Here is a 15,009-nt window from a genome sequence, read left to right on the forward strand (position 1 = left end):
GTGCAAAGCATCTGTCGCAGATGTACAACTTGTATTGCTGTCAATCGTGGCCACAGACAACTAACAAGACTTTCATAGTAGGGCTGCTGTTAATCAACCCTGTTGAAGACAAATGTTAATCAGCGTAATGAATTTATCTACATTATGTCTGTTCAACAACATTTCAGTGTACCGTTTTCCTTATAACGCTGCGAAAGTTGAAATTATGCGTTGAGAATTAACATGTATTTTGATGCTCTATATTTGAAATCACCAAATTCAGTCTATGGAAGACCACAATCCATTTCCCTTTAATAAGAGGTGGAAAGACAATGGTAAAATAAGGTCAAATAAGACTGCTTTGTAGTTAAAAATGCCCAGTTCATTTTCCTACTTACTCATGTTTAACAGAAGGCTGCAAAAAAAGTTTTAAACTAATTCTTTGAGACCCTAGTGTAGAATACTGTAAGGCCTTTCAATAGGTGTCCTGTAATTTACAGTGTTTTTCTAAAGCACTTAGTTGCACATGTAAGAACATTTAAGCCTGATAACTGCACAATATAGTGTTTGTGTTTGTTGAGGAACAGAGAACTGAATTCCCTTTAGAAAACAGAACATGTAGTGTTTGACATTTGTCTTCTAAGCAGTGTCTGTAGTGGACAAGTTGGACAAGTGCCCCTTAACCTTCATGGTTCACTTCATGGTCTGACCATGAGTTTTAATTTACTGAGATGTTATTGACACCATGGCATTTTAAATTCCTGTGACATGTAAAGGCAAACATCAAACAATGCACAAAAGACCATTAGACTGACATATTGCAAAAATCTTAAAAATTAATCTTGGTATTAAATTTGCTGCATGCAAATATATATATAAATTAATAAAGTATGTTGATTTTTCACTATAGAAAATCACTTGAAACATGCAAAAAATTACAAAATGTTAAATCAAAACTTAAGATCAGTACTACCATGATTAAAACAACTTAAGATGGGCAGTTGAAATCTACATGTTGCAACAAATCATGAAATATGTTGTCTAATTTCTTCATTCTTTTTCATGGAGTACTCCCTATCAATGGTAAAATGAAGCTAATGTGATGACTGTTTAGTCTCTGGTCTTTCCAATTTTTAATTTAATTCAAAAATGACTTTCTGGTATTACATATGCATCAAACAATATTTCTGAAAAAAATGATGTTAAACAGCACCCTTACAAAATCATACCACCAGGAGGTGCCAAACACATTCTACAAAAATCTATTCATTCATTCATTTTCAGTCCCCTTGTCCTAAACAAAATAGAAGGACTTTTGGACATATCTCCAAACCTTGGTCCTAGAGAGCCCCAATCCATCAGGTTCTGTAGGTCACTATTAAATCAATTTCTAAAGACAAGAAACAACAAATCCATCGTCACTAATTAAATACCTTAGGATAATTAAAATCTATGATAAACTAGGCAATTAGATTGAGATACATTCCCAACGTACAGTTCAGACATGGGCATATATATATTTACGGTACCTATAACCTAGAAAAAACAAACAAAAATTGATAGCATCACCATGGTCATTTGAATTGTGGTTTCATCAAAACCACCAATGTCATTCACTGCTTCCTAATATATTTTTTTTCTCCACCGTTCATGAATTTAACATTGTTGATCCATTGCTTGAACAGTGGTAACAACTCAACCTTAATGTTGGGTCATAACATTTCATAAGCTAAGTTTAATCTAATGTGCAACACAATTGTCTACAAGAAGAGGTATAAGTAATGTTAGATTTTGCTCTTCACAATATTCTTTCATTACAAAATAATATATGAATCACCTACATTGTTAGTGTTTGGCATCTTCAATAAAAAGCCATCAGTGCAGGGAATTTCAATGGCGAGTTCCTCAATTTAACACAATGTGTGAAACAATGTATATGCGACTTATAATGGGGGACCAGAGTTGTTTGATCTGAACAGATTACGTTTTTCATTCAACAACAGCTTACAGGTGCTGTCAGGCTTTAAAACAGATGATCTAACTACTAACAGATAATTGTATTAGGTATATCCAGAATCAGGTAGGAGACTTTAGCATTTTAGGCAATTTGCATTACATTATCCTGTACAGTGAAAAAGGAGGTTTCCCCGTCAGTTTTGGAAACTTGAAATGTGAAATGTGAAATGTGAAATGTGATCAAATCAAATAATTAGAATAGTTCACTGTGTTGCTATTAAGTTAGATTAAGTGCACACACACAAACGCAACTGCTTACTTTCAGTACTTGAACTTCCTTATCCACCAGATCTGCAATGTTGGTGATGAACATCCAATTTCAAATTCAAAATGCTGCATTATTTAATATCAAACAAACATTACAACAGATGCACCACGCATCTGCTATGAGCACTATATATTTTTTTAAGCTTTTAATTTTTGTTTTCATAGCACAGGACACAAATGTGATGCTATTATGCTTTCACAGGAAAATGCTCGGCAAGGCCAGGAGCCATGGAGATGTCCCACGTGCAAAGGCTGTCCTAAGAGGTACTGAAACAGTCCTTTATATTTTCCAATGACAGAAGTCTATTAGTCTGTTCTGCCTTCCAGGGGTTTGCAATAACGTCTTACTGCTTCATTATTTTGCACCGAAGGTAGTCTACTGGCTGACCTTCTTAAATGTTTCTCGCTTTTGCGGCTGTAATAGGGAATGTCAGTAGCAGGCTGATTTATTCCTCAACATTGTGTAATTCATATCGCCACTGTGGAGAAGTCACAGAGCCAAGCTGCAGTTCAATTGAGCATCAGTGTATACAATGACCACCCCCCAACTAATACTTTACAACACAATACATGTGTATATATTATGAAATGTACAGTACGTACATTATAAATGACTTTATATACAGTCAGTTTTCTGTCCCCAAACAGCGATTCTTGACATTGGTCTGTGTAATATTATAACCTACTGTACCTGCATTCACCACAAAAATCTATGCACATTGCAGAATTTGCAGAACTCAGCTCTCCAGAACCATTTGTTTTTGGAAGAGGTTCATTTCAATATCTATTTTCCATGACAATCATCCTGGGGTTAGACATTCCACATTTCATCCAAGTCTTTGTTATATCCTAAGAAATCACTGTGGCTATTACATGGAATTCCCACTGAAATATTATAATTCATATGGAAAGAAATAGGAACAGTATTAAACTCTCCATTATGTAGCCTGAAAGGTTGCAGGAGGATTAGCTTTGCCAAAATTCTAAGATATTTCCACGACATTGTTTTGCAATCATAGTTTGGTTTAATCCTAATAGTCCTTGAAAAAAGTGTTTCTTCTTCTATTGACTTCAAGGCTTAATTAGATTTAATACCTTTGTTCACTGTAGACATTGGAAATTGTGTTTTGTCCCAATAACTATGCACTTTACACAGCATTTAACAGATTTAGATAATCGCAGAAGAAAAAAGACATTATTTTCAATAATCATAAACTCACATACTTTTCCCATTTCTACTTTGGAAAAATAATGGAAAAAAAAGACCATCTTTGTTAAAGATGCTAGAATTAGATTTTCCAGGACTTGCAACCTTAACAAGCTGCCTGGATCTTCTTTCTTTTTTTATTTACATCTCTGTTCTATAACTGGATCTGAGGATCTACAGATTAACAAAGGCAAAAACAGGTATTAACTTTCTTTATTTATGTCACTCAAGACAGTGGTAATAATTATGGACTGGAAAAACGTTCTTTTTACATCTACAACAGGCATGGAAATCATAATTAGAAAATCTTAAGAATCAGGAAGTCCTCACTTACTCCCCAGTGGATTGCCAAACCTTCAATGTTTTCTGAAGTCTTACTACTGAATGTTAAATGTTAAATTTATAAATATGGTGCATAATCAGAACTCTTTAAGTTTATATGGCAAGGCAAGTCTTTAAGTGGACACCAAGATACAGGAATTCACCAAAACAGATAATTAAAAAACAAAAGCACAGCAACAAATTGAAAAGTTCTAAAATGCAATCTAATCCAGAACTAAAATGATGTTATTTTGAAAACAATTAGGGTAGTTTAAGTAGCTTCTGCCCATTAAAAAAAAAGTTTAAAATGTACCATTATGTAAAGAAGAATAAACCTCAACACAGAATTAATTACTGACTGCACATTCAGAATTATCAGAATGTGAAGTCAGTAATGCAGACTTGATAAATTAATTAACAAGGCTCCTCTAGCCAAAAAATCCATGAAAGTGAAACATTTGACAGAGGTATTTTCTGATCGTATTAAACAGCACTTTATGGTTTAAAATGTTAATTTCTAACTTTTAATGTTTTTTCTCGCAAGTCCATGTAATAAAAGATCAATACATATGCCTTTACCCTTATCTACCCTGTCTAAAAAGATTCGATTCTGACATTTTACCAACAATTCACTCAACACATTGTTCATCGGGCTACTATTTAAGATTTGAAATTTACCACCTACATACAGTAGATTAAAATCACTACTTATCTAATGAGAACCTACCTTATTGGTAGTGAAATTGACCATATGTCTAAGACAGTGATATAATTAATGCACATTTGACCAGCTAGATACACAATTTCAGGCTTCTTTCAACTCTTAAGACTAGAGACCAAGAAAATAGAAAATACTGAACACTTATCCATTGTATTCGTAATATTGGCAGGTCTCAGACATTGTTATATGAGCAGTTGATCAATGGGCTTTCAATTTTCCTGATCTTCTATGCAAACTTCCAATGCCTTGCACTGTAAGAGGGCCGTAGGCTGGCAAGCGTAGTCTATTCTAGATTTTTTTGCTGCAGTACTTGATAAGATCTCAGTCACCGCAGCTACTTAAATATTGTAAAGAGATTCATATTACGGGTTGGAAATTCCATCACCTGTTGCCACTAGAGAAAAGTCTTTAAGCAAGTTGGTTGCAGAAACCTTTTTAACATTGATGGGCCTCTGGCTCTGGATCTCTCTGCTTGCTGCCCAAAGTATAAATAAAAGAGACTCTGAAGAGCCGATGTTTAAATTTCAAAAGGAGATTGCCCCAAGTGTGAGGTGGTGCACTCGGGAAGGTGGTCAAAAGCCCAAAGAAAAGCCAGAGAGCAAAGTTTGCAACAGATCACTGGCTTTTTACGGAAGATGTCACATATCTTTTTGGGACATTTGGGTGAAAGGTTGTCATGATCTCTGCGTGGGTCTATATTGTTCCATTGGAGCAGGCTAGTCTCATCACCATGTTTGACAATTATTTTAAGTATTTTAACAAACTTTTCCATAACTCCCTAAAACGTATTGCATCTTAATTTGGATATCTGGATAGAGAAGCTCAAGTAATGGCTAAACTATGAGCAGTCAAATTCATGTTAAAAAGGGATCTCATGAACATACTGTACAGGTTAATAAGACCTATACTGGTCTATTTGTGGGTCTGGTTTGGTATTTTACTTAACAGCTTTATTATTCTAACAGCTGAGGGGCAATGACCTTCAAATTTACTTTGAGAATAAATTTCCCTTTGAGGCCTCCTGCCTCCTCACAGTTGTGTCAAGAAGAGAATTCAACCATTTGTGGGAAATGTCTTTTAGTGAAACACACTGAGTTTCTAATTACATTCCGAAGGGCTCAACAAGGTGCCATGTGACACATCCAGCACTTTGTCTCATATGACATGGTTTAAAGAACATGATTATGAACAAATTGGACTGGTATTTAGACAATTAAATGAACTTCTTTTCTGTAAGTCTTGCTGCCATCTCAGGATCAAGTTAGTTGTCACAAACTTATGTATAACATAACAGAACAAAAATGGATTCCCTTGCAATATATTGGCGAGACTCGTGAAGTGCTAGCTTTTTAAAGGTAACTTAAAGCCCTTTGTCTGCTTTACTTTTTAAATGTTTAGCCTGGCATATAGCATAAAAACAGTTTTCCACAGCATTGCTTAAACAATCTTACATTCATAACCATCTAATAACTTCTATTTTCTTTAAAATAAATTTTGAAAAAGGTTGACTTCTAACATTCATGGATTTTTAGTATATCTACCCTTCCAAAGTAAGTCATATTAATGGCATAATTTGAACTTTCTTCATGAATACACTTGTATCTTCACTCAACATTGTAAGACTGTTTCCCTCCAGCTCCTCCAAGGTACAGCAGAGCATAAACTGCTGAAAATTGCTGTTGTAAAAGCTGTATCAAGAAGATTTACACCCACAAAACCATAAGCCATTTCCTTCTCAATAAAAATGAATAATTTTCTTGCAATGAAGCAATGCAAGAGTTTAAAAGAAATTGACAGGGATAAGATGGATGCAAAATCCCAGCAGAATGGATGGCCACATTTTAAAGGAAGAACACCAATAATTTCTTTAAGTAAGCAAATTAACCCAGTTTTTTTTAAATTAAAAGTGTAGTTTTATAAAATAATTAAATACAAACACTATGCAGGTACTACACAGACTACAATAAATAGCAATTACAGAGAACAAAAAAAATTAGAAAGGCACAAACGAGATATAAAAGAATATTGAAATGGAGTGTATCAGAGATATTGGGAACCTTTTTAATTATAAAAAGGAAACAGCTTTAAATTTAAAAAAAAATACATAGACGTTAACAAAGGAAGTTAACCGACAATGCTGGCATAAAGGAAGCATGAGTATAGAAAGTTTTAGGGGCACTTAAGAGACAAATCTGCAGAAAATGTTTGTATTCAACCAATCCGTAATTTAAGAGATGTTACTCAAAGACAAAATTATCAACAGACAAGAGTAATATTCCTTACATCACACTGACTTGAAAGCTGCTAATATATTGCCATCCATAAAAAGGTGATCAAAACAAACCAAGTAATTATATACCTAATGTATGTTTTTGTACATAGTTTGCAGATGACACAAACTAAAGGATTAATAAACCTGTTTTATAAAATTTTAGACAATTAAAGACAGGTCAAACACCTAGATTATTCAATTTAATGTTTCATATTAAGTAAAGAAATTTGCAGGTAGGTAAAAAAGAAATCATTAAGCCTAAAGCAACTATGTCTAATGAGACAGGTGTTTTATGTTGACATGTTTATCTTTCATGAAATCTAGGGAAGTAACAACAGACAAACAATGGCTGGATATGTATAGATTAAAAAATGTACAATTAAAGTCAAGGGATATTAAAAATGTACAATATTCTAGTAAGGCTTTCGATTTTTGCACCACATTTTTGGTCACAACATTATAAAAAGAATATAGTTATTTTTCTGGAATCAGTCCAGAGAAGAGAGACCAGGTACATTACAAAGCTTAAAGGAATGTTTTATACTGACAGACTATTCATCATGGCCATCTTTTTAGCCTTGAACACAGACATCTAAAAGAAGACCCGATTCCAGTATTCAAAAGCTTTGTCAAAGTCACTTATGGCCTTTACAACCAACACAAACACAAAACAGAGGACACAAGTAGAAACTACAAAGGAGTGCATTCAAAATGGAGAGCAGTAGGAATGTATTATTTTTTACAGAAAGATTTGCAGGAGTTTGGAACAAGGGTCATACTTACTAAAGAAAGAAAACTGAGTTTTGTTTTTGATTCCCCCAAGTCAACGCCTTAAAGTTAAGACAGGTTAACTGATAATTGCCATTTGTAAGGATAACAAAAGCTGCCAAAAGGCAAATGCAAAAAAATGTGATAATGTACAGTAAATCTCTCACATATACCTGCAGTAGAAAGAGTTCAGCGTTTACTAATGATCGATACATAAGAACATAAAGTTAGAAAAGACATAAGGCCATTTGTATGCAACTAGGTGCTTGGAATAATATAGGGTAATTGCCTATAACTTAAACCTAATAATAGTGTTTCAATAACCTGTGAGTATTGTTCAGAGATATGTGATCCAAGATAATGCATTTAGAATTGAAAAGGCCTCTATCAATGGCATAACTGCAAATTTCAAGGTGTCTACCCTATATTTAAGAATGAAATAATGCATCGGCTCCTGATCATTTGCATACATTTGCCTACACGGATAGCAGACTAATGCCTGTAATTCTGCAAATCCCACTGATTTTGTAACCTTGGATAACAGTGCATCAGACATCTGTGAGCTCAAATACCATGCTTCACTGCCTTTATGCATCAGCTAACATTTACTTCTGAAAGTCGTGACTATAAGCAGCCCATCTAAGAAAAAGTGTAATTTTATACTTGCAAATACATTTTAGTTACATTTGAAAATCTCACTCCAGAGGTAAATGCATACAGTCATGGAGTCATGTTCTTTAACCTCATCTATCATTAATCTAACGTGCATTTAAGATTAAAAAATGTAACACCATAGTTTTTTTTTTCAGTAGCATTTAGAAGAATGTAAGCACATCAAAGGAACAAAGAATATAATGACATCAAGTTCTGGTTGAAGGTCTGGTTTGGATAAAACACGTTTTGTTATTAAAAAATACCTTATTCATTTCAGTACAGTAAGTACTTTCATATATATTTCACAAATGTTAAAATCATATTAGAATTAGAATTCTGCATTCTATAATAAAGAGACATCTAGCATTCCTGTATGCTCAGTTCACTGGTACGTCCACATTTCCTAAAGATAAATTAACAATTCAGTCATGCATAGAGGCTTCTCAATGAGATTTACTCAAGACTAGCACTCCCAAAGATGTTAGAGTAATTCTACAGAAACGCATTTATATATGTGATTTCAAATGACATTCGCAGCACAGAAAACAGAAGTCTTGAAGATCATTAGATTACTGCGTATCAATTATATTTTGTATGATCTTTCTGAAAAGAAGTTATTCATGAGAAAATTGCAAGTAAACACATTATAAAGAGAATGGCACTTTTAAAAAGACAGAATATCTTAATTCTTCAGTGTAGATTGCAATCAAGAATACTATTTTTTGGAAAGCTATGTTCTTTGATAAGGACATAGAGCTTACCTTATAAATGTTAATAACTTTGAATTAAAATGCCTTAGCTTGTATTCCTTTTAACAAAGATACCACTTTCAAATACAAAACAAATTGCCCTTCTTCAGTTCCAAGTCTGATTTATCTCACTGACAGTGCAGAATATGAAACTCCACTTCATTAGGATTCTGCAGGTTCTCCGCTGTAGTTACCCAAGCTAAAAGGCCATGCATTATTCATACTTATCCTTCATAAAGATGAGAAAATGTAGCAAATAATGAAAAAATCCCAAAATGAATTCATGAATATTCACATAATTAGGCAAGCAATTTTAAAAGTAAATCCCAGAGAGAGGTATTAATGAAATAAGAATCACAAATAAGAACTCACTCCTTACATATACAAAACAAGGTAAAATAGAAATCAAACCTATTCATTTTGTCCATCACAGTTGACTATTTTTTGATTATATGATTTTTCACAAACTATAATTTACTGCACATACTGTAGAACTTTGAGTCTATGTGTTTGGAACTTTTAAGATTCTACTTTAAAGGGCAATCTTACCAAGAAAATAAGGTTACTACCACTTAAAATCTCTACTAGTTATTCAAGTTACTTGAATAACTAACTCTTAGCAGTTAATTGAAATAAGCAGTACAGCTGTGTGGGATTCACAAGGTCTTAAAAACGTATAATCATACTACCATTTTTTACATCATCATTATTATTTCTTCCATTTATACAGTATACAGTAATGCTTTTAATTACAAAAGATTTCAGGATTTCAAACAAAAATGTATTTATCAAATGCACAACAATACAGCGTGCAGCAGTAGTTGCTGGCAATGAAATGTCTTTTCTACAAGCTCACTGGGGGGGGGGGGGGGGGGAATCACAAAATTTACAAAAGTTAAAAGAAGGTTACATAATAATAAATAATAGTACAATATAAATTGAATCAAATAAACTCAGACAATACTTAATATAAATAGAGTTGCTATGTGTCCAGGGTGTATGCAATATATTATGCCCAAGTAGTGCAGTATGATGAATACAATGCAAACGGTATGTCCATGTGGCCATTACAGGTGATTTGCTAAAGGAGCTCCAGGTTGGCTATTTAGCAGTCTTCTTGCCTGGAGGTAGAAGCTGTTCTGTAATTGGACTTTGTGTTGTGTTGGACTTTGACCGAATGCTTTGGTACCGTTTACCGGACAGTAGGAAGGAAAAGTTTGTGACTGGGATAACTGGGGTCCCTGAGAATGGACCCGGACTTCTTAAGACATCTAGCTGAGTAGATATCCTGGATGTTTGGCAGCTCACAGCCGATAATGAGCTGCGCTGACTTCACCACCCTCTGCAGTACTTTGCTCAAAGCTTGTGAGTATGATACCATGCAATGCTAAAAACACCCCAAAACTGACAAATTGTAATTCCCATCAATACTAAATCTGAAGTAAAACTGTAACTTGTTTTATTTTCCCTTCTGTTTCCTATACTCTTAACTCTCAAACCTGAATTTGTCACTCGTTTGTACAGTATGTCATCATGTTGAATCTTAGTAAGTTGTAATTTACTTGTCATATCATTCTAATGTTTTCTGCCAACTTATTTACAAGTGATGACAACTGAGAAACACGCAAAAGTAAATGGACGTCTTTCTGCAAAAGAAAAAAAACAAACTGACAGGTTTGTGCGTTGTGACTTTGTTGGGGTTTTTTTTCAATGGCGTAGCTGGGGCTGTGGCTTTTGTTCTTCTTAGCACAAATTAAATATTTCACTATGGCAAAAGCTACAAGATACAACCTCCTTGTAAGCCAGAATCAGAAAATGGACTTTCAGTGGCAAAGGATTACAAATCTTTTCCACGCTTAGAGTAATAAACTTCCCACAATGCTAGAAATGTGTTCTCATAATGTGAAAAATTACTATAAGCCAACATCCTAGAAAACAACAATGGCATATTTCAGTAGCGGGTCAAGAGAAGAAGCTAATGCAATTTTGAAAGGATTTCTTAATATTTTTTCCTTTAAATATGTTCTAAACTCTCAGAAGCCAGAGAACACTGAAAGAAAAACTTAATTGAAAGATATTCACAGAACTTTATTCCTTCACTGTCAGTCACGTACCCTCTCCCCACTACCACCACCACTAACTGATACTTGGAAAAACCACTGTCTAGCCGATTGAATGCAAGACTTTCTTCTGTGGATATCTGTAGAAGAAGCCTTAATGCTGATCAAGACCGCAAGATGCTAGTAAAATAAGCCGAAAAGGATCATGCTAAATCCTTAGAATGAGGGAGAATCGGATATTTACTTTCGTTTTTACTAGCATTGTTTTTTTATGAGGCAGACGACTTGTTGTTGAAAATATATACAGTGTATTGTAACTGCATCTCACACATTCGAGAAGAACACACTGTTGCTTTGTGAAGTTAAGCTCTTTCCTAGAGCAATGTTATTCACATTCTCAGTTTTGGATGTTTGGATTACAAAACAGTATATATTACCATATAACTAATCAATCAAAAACAGTTTTTGATTATAGCAGGGAAAGTTTTTCAGATCATAAAAAAGACAAGTTGTCCTATTGGTTTGGTAAAGAAAGCAATTCACAAATTGAAAATGAAGTACTTAGGCTCTAGGAATCTCAACTCTTAAAAGGATTTCCTAGCAGAGGTTATATTTGCCAAACTAAAACATGTTTCAAAGAGATGAATATTTGGATATCTCTATAGATTAGCCTACCCTCAAGAACGTTTTTTCAACTTTTATGCTTTTAAAGCTATAACAGTCATCAGTATTTTTTTAAATTTCTTAACTGAGATGAATGATTTTTTAATGAGACTAAATATGATCACTTCAATTACTTATACCAGAGACCATACACATTCTGACGCAAGGCACTGAAGAGATTAAAATAAAGCATGCATTATTTCAGACAATCAGAATGGAAATAGAAAATGCCAATTTCAGAAATAAAAAGCAGTTATTGTAAGATCTGACAAGACTGTGCCCTATGTGAACTCCTGACTGATACAGCTACCAAACAAAAAATGTGGAACAAATAACATTCTTTAAAGATAAAAATATACTGTATGTACTTCAGGAGTACAGATTTTCCATTCCATTAAAGTACGAACCTTTTTATCATTATGATCTTCAACAATTCTGTTAATAACAAATTGCAAAAACAAAAATGGTTAAATGTACTAATATTTGCTGTGAAACATGTAGCTGTGACTACTGTCATATAGCTCCTGCTGGATGTTCACAATAAACAAAAACAGGAAATGATTTATAAATATAGTGAATTCAGTATGCATATCTAATGTACTCTACCTTAGTCTTACTGTACAACATGCAGTATTTAGCAGCTGAAAAGTATCATAATCAATTGCTGCAATTTGTAATTAATGTCTATCATATTGTAAACATAGAATAAAAGGGTGTATAGTGTTTTATTTCACACACAAAAATCAATATGGAGGTAGCCCAGCTATAACAGTCAACTATTTCAAATAAATTGTTTATAATTGGAGATATTTTTTTAATTCATAAAAAGTATTAAATTAAAGAATTCATTTCACGTCTTTTTTAAACGTATGCATTTTTCTCTATACTGAAGTGGATTCTTAGTTTGGTCAAGTGGTCAAGATAGATACAGTGCCTTGCGAAAGTATTCGGCCCCCTTGAACTTTTCAACCTTTTGCCACATTTCAGGCTTCAAACATAAAGATATAAATTTTTTATTTTATGTGAAGAATCACCAACAAGTGGGACACAATTGTGAAGTGGAACGAAATCTATTGGATTTTTGAAACTTTTTTAACTAATAAAAAAATGAAAAGTGGGGCGTGCAAAATTATTCGGCCCCCTTGCGTTAATACTTTGTAGAGCCACCTTTTGCTGCGATTACAGCTGCAAGTCGCTTGGGGTATGTCTCTATCAGTTTTGCACATCGAGAGACTGAAATTCTTGCCCATTCTTCCTTGCAAAACAGCTCGAGCTCAGTGAGGTTGGATGGAGAGCGTTTGTGAACAGCAGTTTTCAGCTCTTTCCACAGATTCTCGATTGGATTCAGGTCTGGACTTTGACTTGGCCATTCAAACACCTGGATACGTTTATTTGTGAACCATTCCTTTGTAGATTTTGCTGTATGTTTGGGATCATTGTCTTGTTGGAAGATAAATCTCCGTCCCAGTTTCAGGTCTTTTGCAGACTCCAACAGGTTTTCATCCAGAATGGTCCTGTATTTGGCTGCATCCATCTTCCCCTCAATTTTAACCATCTTCCCTGTCCCTGCTGAAGAAAAGCAGGCCCAAACCATGATGCTGCCACCACCATGTTTGACAGTGGGGATGGTGTGTTGAGGGTAATGAGCTGTGTTGCTTTTACGCCAAACATATCGTTTTGCATTGTGGCCAAAAAGTTCGATTTTGGTTTCATCTGACCAGAGCACCTTCTTCCACATGTTTGGGGTGTCTCCCAGGTGGCTTGTGGCAAACTTTAGACGAGACTTTTTATGGATATCTTTGAGAAATGGCTTTCTTCTTGCCACTCTTCCATAAAGGCCAGATTTGTGCAGTGTAAGACTGATTGTTGTCCTATGGACAGACTCTCCCACCTCAGCTGTAGTTCTCTGCAGTTCATCCAGAGTGATCATGGGCCTCTTGGCTGCATCTCTGATCAGTCTTCTCCTTGTCTGAGCTGAAAGTTTAGAGGGACGGCCAGGTCTTGGTAGATTTGCAGTGGTCTGATACTCCTTCCATTTCAAGATGATCGCTTGCACAGTGCTCCTTGGGATGTTTGAAGCTTGGGAAATCTTTTTGTATCCAAATCCGGCTTTAAACTTCTCCACAACAGTATTACGGACCTGCCTGGTGTGTTCCTTGGTCTTCATGATGCTCTCTGCGCTTTCAACAGAACCTTGAGACTATCGCAGAGCAGGTGCATTTATACAGAGACTTGATTACACACAGGTGGATTCTATTTATCACCATCAGTCATTTAGGACAACATTGGATCATTCAGAGATCCTCGCTGAACTTCTTGAGTGAGTTTGCTGCACTGAAAGTAAAGGGGCCGAATAATTTTGCACGCCCCACTTTTCATTTTTTTATTAGTTAAAAAAGTTTCAAAAATCCAATAGATTTCGTTCCACTTCACAATTGTGTCCCACTTGTTGGTGATTCTTCACATAAAATAAAAAATTTATATCTTTATGTTTGAAGCCTGAAATGTGGCAAAAGGTTGAAAAGTTCAAGGGGGCCGAATACTTTCGCAAGGCACTGTACGTAAGGTGATAAGAGGCAGAGACATCTATTAGGAATAATCCGAATAGAGTACAGGAACTGTATTTAATAAGCAAGCCTTTAACACATAGACTACTGTATGAGATGAATGCCATCACTCAAATTTAACCTGTAAAATCAAACAGCAATAAACAGATCAACAGATTTAACTGTGTTAAATACCTTACAAGATGCTGCTAATTTGGTATGACTGCCAGAGTTCAATACCTCCCCAGAAAAAAATGTCTAGCTATCCAGGACTCTTCCACTGTCTTTACACTCTTCCCTCCCCATCTCATGTCTTTTGTCTTACCAGCCCCACCCCTTTGCCAAGTTTTTCTGCTCTCTCCCTCCTCCATCCACTCAAAGGCTTTATAGCAGAGATGTAAAGCAGAAATTCTTTAACAGTTTGCCTGTGCAGTGATGCAGAGCACCCAATGTGAAAGGACAGCAACTGCACTGAAACATCAGTGGAAGTGGAAACTATGTGGAAGTGTATTTCAAACCTTGTATAGGAGGCACTTCTTTACCACCCAGAAGCCTGAAGGAGTGTGGAAAAAACTAGTCAGCAATGTGGATGAAGCCAATAATAGATGAGATCTTTTAATGAATAAGCTACTAACTACTCAACACTTCAGAAGGGCTAAAATAGCCTCCTCTCTTTTTAAAACATTTTTACAATTTAAATTGTCAAGAATGCCTCATTAATTATTAATACTGTAATTAACTAGGATTATGACCAGAATTATCTACAAGTTTCATACAGACAAAGCT

General features: G+C 34.9%; 1 protein-coding gene across 2 annotated transcripts in view; it reads right to left on the reverse strand.

Moving 5' to 3' along the window:
- The window catches only part of oxsr1b (oxidative stress responsive kinase 1b), a 141,330-nt gene that overhangs the window by 52,461 nt on the left and 73,860 nt on the right, over positions 1-15,009 (reverse strand). The window lies entirely within an intron of this gene.

This window comes from Lepisosteus platostomus, chromosome 8 (genome assembly GCF_059453375.1).
Source record: "Lepisosteus platostomus isolate fLepPlt1 chromosome 8, fLepPlt1.hap1, whole genome shotgun sequence".
In the NCBI taxonomy this organism is placed as follows: Eukaryota; Metazoa; Chordata; class Actinopteri; order Semionotiformes; family Lepisosteidae; genus Lepisosteus; species Lepisosteus platostomus.